The following is a 9,119-nucleotide window of genomic DNA, read 5'->3' as shown; positions in this document are numbered from 1 at the left end:
GTTGAAGCAGAGAAAGGTGAAGAAACTTACCCAAGGTCATGCAATGAGCCAGTGACAAAGCTGGGACAAGAAGACAGGTTTCCTCACGACTAATCCTATGCTTTATCTACTGGATCACAGTGCCTCCACATGGCAACAGGTACTGGTCATATACTTCTGCCAGTGGAGCTTGGTCCTCAACTACAACAATCCTCCTATGCTTGTCCTGAGACCCCACTCTGCCGTGCAACTGCACATTAGTTACAAGCTGCCACATCCCCTGCTCTTCTGTTTCTGTACCACTTCACAGATTGCACCCCTAAAGTCAGAACTGCAGTTCCTTCGGCCTTTCCAGTGTTTGAGCCCTCTAAGCAAAGACTGCCAAATGGACTAACTAGTACCTCTTTGTTGTTTCCTAATGTTGACAAATATCCACCAGGGATTGCAAAGAGTTCACTAAATGCATTTCTGTTGGTGTTTTAAATATGATCTGAACTCAAGTCTCCACTGCTGGCTTGATTTCAGTGAGTCTAACATGCAACTAATCTCATCCCTGCAAATCCCTCAATTATGTATAATTTGCTAACTTTTAAATCTGTGTTAATCAAAATAATAAAGAATGTCAGTTTCTTCTGATCTGAAGGGCACAAACCTCAGCATTCACTGTTGTTATTAATTCCTTTTTATTTATTTGTGGTACAGTAGCATTTGGGGGCTGTCATAAATATAAAGGGAAGGGTAACCACCTTTCTGGCCACAGGGAAAACTCTTTCACCTGTAAAGGGTTAAGAAGCTAAGATAACCTTACTGGCACCTGACCAAAATGACCAACGAGGAGACAAGATACTTTCAAATCTGGATGGGGGGCGGGGAACAAAGGGTTCGTCTGTCTGTGTGACGCTTTTGCCGGGAACAGATCAGGAATGCAGCCTTACAACTGTTAATTAGTAAGTAATCTAGCTAGAAATGCGTTAGATTTCCTTTTGTTTAATGGCTGGTAAAATAAGCTGTGCTGGATGGAATGCATATTCCTGTTTTTGTGTTTTTTTGTAATTTAAGGTTTTGCCTAGAGGGATTCTCTATGTTTTGAATCTGATGTTTTGAATCTAAAATCATCCTGATTTTATAGAGGTGATTCTTTTACATTTTCTTTAATTAAAATTCTTCTTTTAAGAACCTGATTGATTTTTCATTGTTCTTAAGATCCAAGGGTTGGGTCTATGTTCACCTGTACAAATTGGTGAGGATTCTTATCAAGCCTTCCCCAGGAAAGGGAGTGTAGGGTTTGGGGGAAGACATCTCCCAGTGGGCTCTTTCCCTGGTCTTTGTGTAAGACACTTGGTGGTGGCAGCGTATGGTTCAAGGACAAGGCAAAGTTTGTACCTTGTACCTTGGGGAAGTTTTTAACCTAAGCTGGAAAGAATAAGCTTAGGGGGTCTTTCATGCAGGTCCCCACATCTGTACCCTAGAGTTCAGAGCGGGGAAGGAACCTTGACAAGGGCCCCATTGTGTTAAGTGTTTTACGAACCTATGGTGAAAGAGACTCTGGTGTGGCGCCAACCTGTGGACACTGCATGGATCTAACAGGAAGTAGGCTAGAGAGAGAATGAAAAGAGAGAATTCAGGGATTATCTGAATAAGACACTGAAGCCAGTTTCACCTCTTATGTTGCTGATGTAACATTCGAACAAAAGCATTTTACTGTCACCTGAAATTCCCTGCCTCCTGCAGAATACAACACAGTCCATAACCCAAAGAGTTTACCACATAAATAAACGAGAGGAAAAAGGATGTGAGGGGAAACAAGTGAGAGGGGCAGCAGGTTTGTATAATTTTTGGTGGTGCCCAGGATGGGTCCAAGTCCTGACTCCCCCCTCCTTGTAAGCTGATAAATATTTTGTAAAATAATCTAAAAATGGACTGTAAACAGTAAGCGTTTAACAGTTTCCCTATATTGCACCATGTGGGGGGATGAGGGCTCTGGCATGGGGATGAGGGGTTTGAGGTGTGGGAGGGGGCTCAGGGCTAGGGCAGAGGGTTGGGGTGTGTGGGGGTGAGGGCTCTGGCTGGGGATGAGGGGTTTGGGGTGTGAGAGGGGCTCAAGGCTAGGGCAGAGGGTTGGGGTGTGGCGGTGAGGGCTGCGGGGTTCACATTGCAGGAGGGGGCTCAGCGCTGGGGCTGAGGATTGGGGTGCAGTCAGGCTATCCTGGGGTTGGGGCCAGAGAGGAGGACTCCAAGTCCCCACAGCCCCCTCCCCTCCAGCAGCACACTCACCTGGCACCATCACTGCATGTGTTCCTAGGGGTCAGGCCCCTCTCAGGTCCAGGAAGCCCCCTCACCTCCCCTGTTGCGGGTGCTGGGGGTGGGGGAGGAAAGCTGCCATCCTTTGTGCACCTCCTCCCTCTTCAGACAGCAGCTGCGCTGCCACCTCAGCCTGCTGCTGGCACCGCTCCCTTTTGTAGCCGGCAGCGGCCGGCGAGGGAGCACAGCGCAGAGTGGCAGGGCAGCCACCTGCAGCGCAGGGCGCAGGCAGGGACGCTCCAGGAGAGGCACATGGGCGCGGCTGACGGGGCTGGGAGACACGCTGGGGAGGCATGTGGAGTGGCAACCGGGGCCGGGGGAGAGACCCAGCCCCGAACATTGGTGGAGCCAGGCCCCTGGGCCCTAAATTTGCTGGAGCACAGGCACCACGGGCCCCATATAACTCGCCGCCCCGACAGGTGAAATGATCTGCCCACAGTTACACAGCAGGTCAGTGACAAAGCCAGTATTAGAAGACAGGTATGCTGACTCCCAGTCCAGTGCTTACCCACTCGACTATGCTGCCTCCAAACCTACTCACTTTACTGCTCCCTGTTGTTGTACCAGTGCCACTCAGACAGGAAAAGAGCTGGACACCGAGTGAAACGAGTGAAGACATTGTAGATGAATTTCATGAACTGCCTCCTGCTCAGCGTGTGTTTGTGCTCTGACACCCCACTCGCAGGTCAGGGATTCCACCATTATTTCCTTGCTCGCCTTGTTGGCGTGGGCCTTGGATGTACAATTCTCACCCCTTGATGTCCTCCTCAGTCATTTCCTCCTTCTTATAAACAATGCTTAAAAATCTTTTCATAGGGCCTAACTCAGCACCCACTGAAGTCCATGGAAAGATTCCCAGTGACTTCACTGGGTGCTGGATCAGGTGTATGGTTATTGGTACCCATTAATTTCCTCTTCCTCTTCCCCTTTTCCCTGTATGGAATCCCCCTCACCCATGTATTTGGCTTCTGTTCTCTTTGTAGTCTTATGACGATGAGTTTCACAACACTGGTTTAAAAAGAAATTGTAAAATTATTGTATAGCATTTTGCACACCTTGGCAGAAGGGAAGGGGCCCTTTATAAATAGAAATAAACATCATCATTATAGTGGTCATTGTGAATGAGAAAGCACTACAGAAAAGACTGCACAACATTTATAATTCTAACCCTTAAATTCACGTTAATAAATATCTGAAACATACACCTTCCAGGCTAAAATGTAGCGCTCATCAGGAAATGTGTTTATTCCTGTTAAAAAATGTCAACAAAATTAAAACTTTTGTTTTTATTGACATTTTTCTCCATAATTTTTGGGGTTGTCAAAAAAAATCCAAAATTAAAAATTTTCAGTTTCTGGGGATTTAGTTTATTTCATGAAACCCACTACTCCCTCCTTGCCCCCAAAATGAAAAATTTGTCAAAAAAGGACATTTCGCATGAGAATTTCTATTATGATAAAAAAGCCATTTTTCATTGGAAAACAGTTTCCATTTAAAATTTTTAACTAGTTCTACTGAAATATTCCATGTTTGGTCTTTAACTGGAAGTGATTTTTGTTTGTTTGTTTGTTTGTTTTTTTGGGGGCGGGAGAGGGGAGGAGGGTTGGATTTTTTGTTTGTTTGTTTATGTTTGGTGGTTGTTTTTTGGAAATTAAGCCAAAACCCTTCAGCTGCTTTGGTGTTTTGTGAAAGTACAAGTTAAAAAAACGAAAAAACACTTCTCCAAATGTAAAAAAAAAAAAATTCTAATCACACTTTAGGGAACAAGGAAAATGGCAGAAGCTTGAAACTTTAAAGTTGGCATGGACATAGCTTCGGTTAAGGAATAGTGACTATGCTTCTTTTGAAAAAAATTGGGTTTTGTGGTACAAAGACAGAACAAATATCCTGCACAATTAGGGCTGTAGTTAAATGAACACTGGTTAGTTCAGGAACTTCCATGCTCCACCGATGAAGCTGATGGAGATTATTAGAAGATTCCCCAAGCCAATGAGGAATTTGTGTAGCTGTGTAGCAAGGAGTTTACCAGCTTGGCAAGATGCTCTGTCTACCTGGATTTTATATCATGCCCATCGCTATGGGTTCTCAATATCTCTGGATTTTTTCTTTCCCTTGTTTTTTTCCTTTTCAATCTTTTTTCTCTAACTTTTAATTTTCTCTTTAAAAATCCCCAAAAAATTAAATGCAGAAAAAAGTTGCATTATTGCAAATTTAAGGCTGTCCACTTAAAAACATGAAAAGGCAAAATTTAAGTTCCAAGATCAGTGTGAATTCAGTCATATTTTACATGTACCATTTCCTACTCCTGTTTCTCTTATTCAAGGTATAGCTTAGTACATTTCCATTAATGTTGGCAGGGGTGCTGGATCTAGGGGTTCTTGGGGTGCAGCAGCACTCCTTGGCTTGAAGTGGTTTCCACCATATACAGGGTTTACAGTTTGGTACAGTGGCTTTCAGCACCCCCACTATACAAATTGTTCTAACACTACTGAATGTTGGAAAATGTGTGGCACATGATGTGAGTTAATGCTGCTGTTGGAATCAACTTTTGCATTTCCTATCTTTGTCGGTTTCTCTGCGCAGCTTCAGTATAAAAGCAGCACAGTTCTGTATATTTGAGAATACAGCCCTTAACTTAATTAGGTCTCTATCCCCAGTTGTTGCTATTTATTATTTGTATTTTGGTAGCATCCAGAAGCCCCAGCTCTGATTGGGGCTACATTGTGTTAAAATGCTCTTGAAATACACAGTCAGAGACAGTCTATACTGAGAAATGGGATTAAAACGCAGGAATGTTGCTGAAAACCAGACATTGCCATTAAGCTGAACTCCTCCCCCACCAAAAAGACATATGCTCTTTATTGCCTCTTCATTTCTAAAAAGAGTATATAGGGTGCTACTGTATAGAAGAACATGGACAGATTAGCTAAACTAGTTTGTGAGCTAAAATTCATGATACTCTCTGGCTAAATATGTCAGGAGCAGCAGAAACGAAATAGCTTGGGACTTGGATGACATGATCTATTTTTAACCAGTCAGCATTCCACAGTGCAGGCCTCCCAAATGGGCAGAAATTGCAATCAATTCTGCAAGAGAATGAACTCTTTCCTGGAGACTGCAAAGAGTGTAAATCCACAGGGACATAAAGGAAAATGAAGAACCAGCAAAGTGATCTTCCCTTCCATCCCCTCACCCCAAAAAACATTTAAGTTCCTTAGAGCACGGAAAACAGCAGACAAAATAAGAGAAACTTGCTCACAAAAGAGAATACAAGTGTTGCAGGGAGAACACAGTACACTCTGTTGGGCTCTTTGCTGCCTTCCTAGTTTATGAGAACTGCAGAATGTCGAGTGATTAGATCCCAGGGCTGGGTTTTGTTCCAAACTCTGCCATGGGTACACTGTATGAACATAAGCAAGTCACTTCATATCTCTAAACGAGTGGTTCTCAAACTTTTGTAGTGGTGACCCCTTTTACACAGCAAACCTCTGAGTGCGACCCCCCCATATAAATTTAAAAAACTTTTTAAAAAATATTTAACACTATTATAAATGCTGGAGATGAAGTGGGGTTTGGGGTGGAGGCTGACAGCTCGCAACCCCCCAGGTCATAACTTTGTGACCCCCTGAGGGGTCCCAACTCCCAGTTTGAGAACCCCGCCCCTACACCTCAGTTATCTTATCTATAACATGGGGATAATGATTTGTAAAGTGCTTGAAATATTCAGAAGCATTAAGCACAAAGTATTATTAATATTACTACAATACCTATTTACAGGCTAGGAAAACCTTTTGTTTCAAGTTGGGTAAATCAAAGCATAGTATCCCTTTTCTTCTGCCAATACACTTTCAATTTCAGACTCTGGTGATCTGGATCTGCATGTTTCCACGTCTAGTCTGAATCATAGCTCACCTTACCTGATCACTCTCGTTACAGTGTGTATGGTAACACCCATTGTTTCATGTTCTCTGTGTATATAAAATCTCCCCACTGTATTTTCTACTGCATGCATCTGATGAAGGGAGCTGTAGCTCACGAAAACTGATGCTCAGATAAATTGGTTAGTCTCTAAGGTGCCAGAAGTACTCCTTTTCTTTTTGCACAACTATGAACTATTCTGTTTATCCAGCTTTCAGTTTAGTCATTAATCTAATTCATTTTAAAACTTAGAAAATTCAGTAAGTCAAACTATGCCTTACCTTACATCCTGTACAAGCCTGTTGATTTTAGTGGGGTGTTAATCAGGGCAGAATTTGACCCAATATGCTCAGATTATTATAGGGGACTATAGTGGGGTGGCTGCCTCACTCCAGTAGGCAGGGGTTAAAAGTAGCCCAGGAGGAGGGCTGCAGCTGGGAAAAGCAGTGAGAACACCTCAGTGAGTAGCTGATCACAGGTGTCTCAATCTTAACTAGGGCCTAGCTGGCCCTTAGAAGAGGGCTGGGGGCCAAGAGTTGGAGTTAGCTCTGGTCTACACTAGGAGTTGAGGTCGAATTTAGCAGCGTTAAATCGATTTAACCCTGCACCCATCCACACGAAGAAACCCTTTTTTGACTTAAAGGGCTCTTAAAATCAATTTCTTTACTCCACACTCGACAAGGGGATCAGCGCTGAAATTGGCCTTGCCGGGTCGAATTTGGGGTACTGTGGATGCAATTCGACGGTATTGGCCTCCGGGAGCTACCCCAGAGTGCTCCATTGTGACCGCTCTGGACAGCACTCTCAACTCAGATGCACTGGCCAGGTAGACAGAAAAAGGCCCGCGAACTTTTGAATCTCATTTCCTGTTTGGCCAGCGTGGCAAGCTGCAGGTGACCATGCAGAGCTCATCAGCAGAGGTGACCATGATGGAGTCCCAGAATCGCAAAAGAGCTCCAGCATGGACCGAACGGGAAGTATGGGATCTGATTGCTGTATGGGGAGAGGAATCCGTGCTATCAGAACTCCGTTCCAGTTTTCGAAATGCCAAAACCTTTGTCAAAATCTCCTGGGGCATGAAGGACCGAAGCCATAACAGGGACTCGAAGCAGTGCCGCATGAAACTTAAGAAGCTGAGGCAAGTCTACCAGAAAACCAGAGAGACAAATGGCCGCTTTAGGTGAGAGCCCCAAACATGCCATTTCTATGATGAGCTGCATGCCATTTTAGGGGGTGCAGCCACCACTACCCCAACCGTGTGCTTTGACTCCATCAATGGAGAGGGAGGCAACATGGAAGCAGGTTTTGGGGATGAGGAAGATGATGATGATGAGGTTGGAGATAGCTCACAGCAAGCAAGCAGAGAAACCGGTTTTCCCAACAGCCAGGAACTGTTTCTCACCCTGGACCTGGAGCCAGTACCCCCGAACCCACCCAAGGATGCCTCCCGGACCCGCCAGGCGGAGAAGGGCTCTCTGGTGAGTGTACCTTTTTAAATAGTATACATGGTTTAAAAGCAAGTGTGTTTAATGATTAATTTGCCCTGGCATTCACCGCCAGTACAGCTACTGGAAAAGTCTGTTAACGTGTCTGGGGATGGAGCGGAAATCCTCCAGGGACATCTCCATAAAGCTCTTCTGGATGTGCTCCCAAAGCCTTTGCAAAAGGTTTCTGGGGAGGGCAGCATTATTCCGTCCACCATGGTAGGACACTTTACCACTCCAGGCCAGTAGCACGTACTCGGGAATCATTGCAGAACAAAGCATTGCAGTGTATGTTTGCTGGCATTCAAACAACATCCGTTCTTTATCTCTCTGTGTTATCCTCAGGAGAGTGATATCATTCATGGTCACCTGGTTGAAATGGGGTGCTTTTCTTAAGGGGACATTCAGAGGTGCCCATTCCTGCTGGGCTGTTTGCCTGTGGCTGAACAGAAATGTTCCCTGCTGTTAGCCACGCGGTGGGGGGGAGGCAAAATGCGACCTTGTAACAAAAGCACATGTGCTATGTATGTAATGTTAACAGCAAGGTTTACCATGAAAGAGTGGACCCATTGTCCTATAAAATGTGTCTTTTTAAATATCACTGTCCCTTTTTTTTTCCCTCCACCAGCTGCATGTGTTTCAAGGATCACAGGATCTTCTCCTTCCCAGAGGCTAGCAAAGATTAGAAGGCAAAAAAAACCGCACTCGTGATGAAATGTTCTCTGAGCTCATGCTGTCCTCCCACACTGACAGAGCACAGACGAATGCATGGAGGCAGACAATGTCAGAGTGCAGGAAAGCACAAAATGAACGCGAGGAGAGGGGTCGGGCTGAAGAGAGTAAGTGGCGGCAGCGTGAGGAGAGGAGGCAAGATTCAATGCTGAGGCTGCTGGAGGATCAAACTAATATGCTCCAGCGTATGGTTGAGCTGCAGAAAAGGCAGCAGGAGCACAGACTGCCACTTCAGCCCCTGTGCAACCAACTGCCTTCCTCCCCAAGTTCCATAGCCTCCTCACCCAGACACTCAAGAACGCGGTGGGGGGGCCTCCGGCCACCCAGCCACTCCACCTCAGAGGATTGCCCAAGCAACAGAAGGCTGGCATTCAGTAAGTTTTAAAGTGCTGTGTGGCCTTGTCCTTCCCTCCTCCACCACCCCACCCAGTGCTTCCCTCCTCCATCACCCCTCCCGGGCTCCCTGGGCAGTTATCCCCCATTTGTGTGATGAATTAATAAAGAATGCATTAATGTGAAGCAACAATGACTTTATTGCCTCTGCAAGCAATGATCAAAGGGGGGAGGGGAGGGAGGTTAGCTTACAGGGAAGCAGAGTGAAACAAGGGGTGGGGGTTTCATCAAGGAGAAACAAACAGAACTTTCACACTGTAGCCTGGCCAGTCATGAAACTGGTTTTCAAAGATTCTCTGATGCGCACCGCAC

This window comes from Lepidochelys olivacea (assembly GCF_965140295.1).
Source record: "Lepidochelys olivacea isolate rLepOli2 genome assembly, chromosome: 7".
NCBI lineage: Eukaryota > Metazoa > Chordata > Testudines > Cheloniidae > Lepidochelys > Lepidochelys olivacea.
This window is presented reverse-complemented; position numbering follows the sequence as displayed.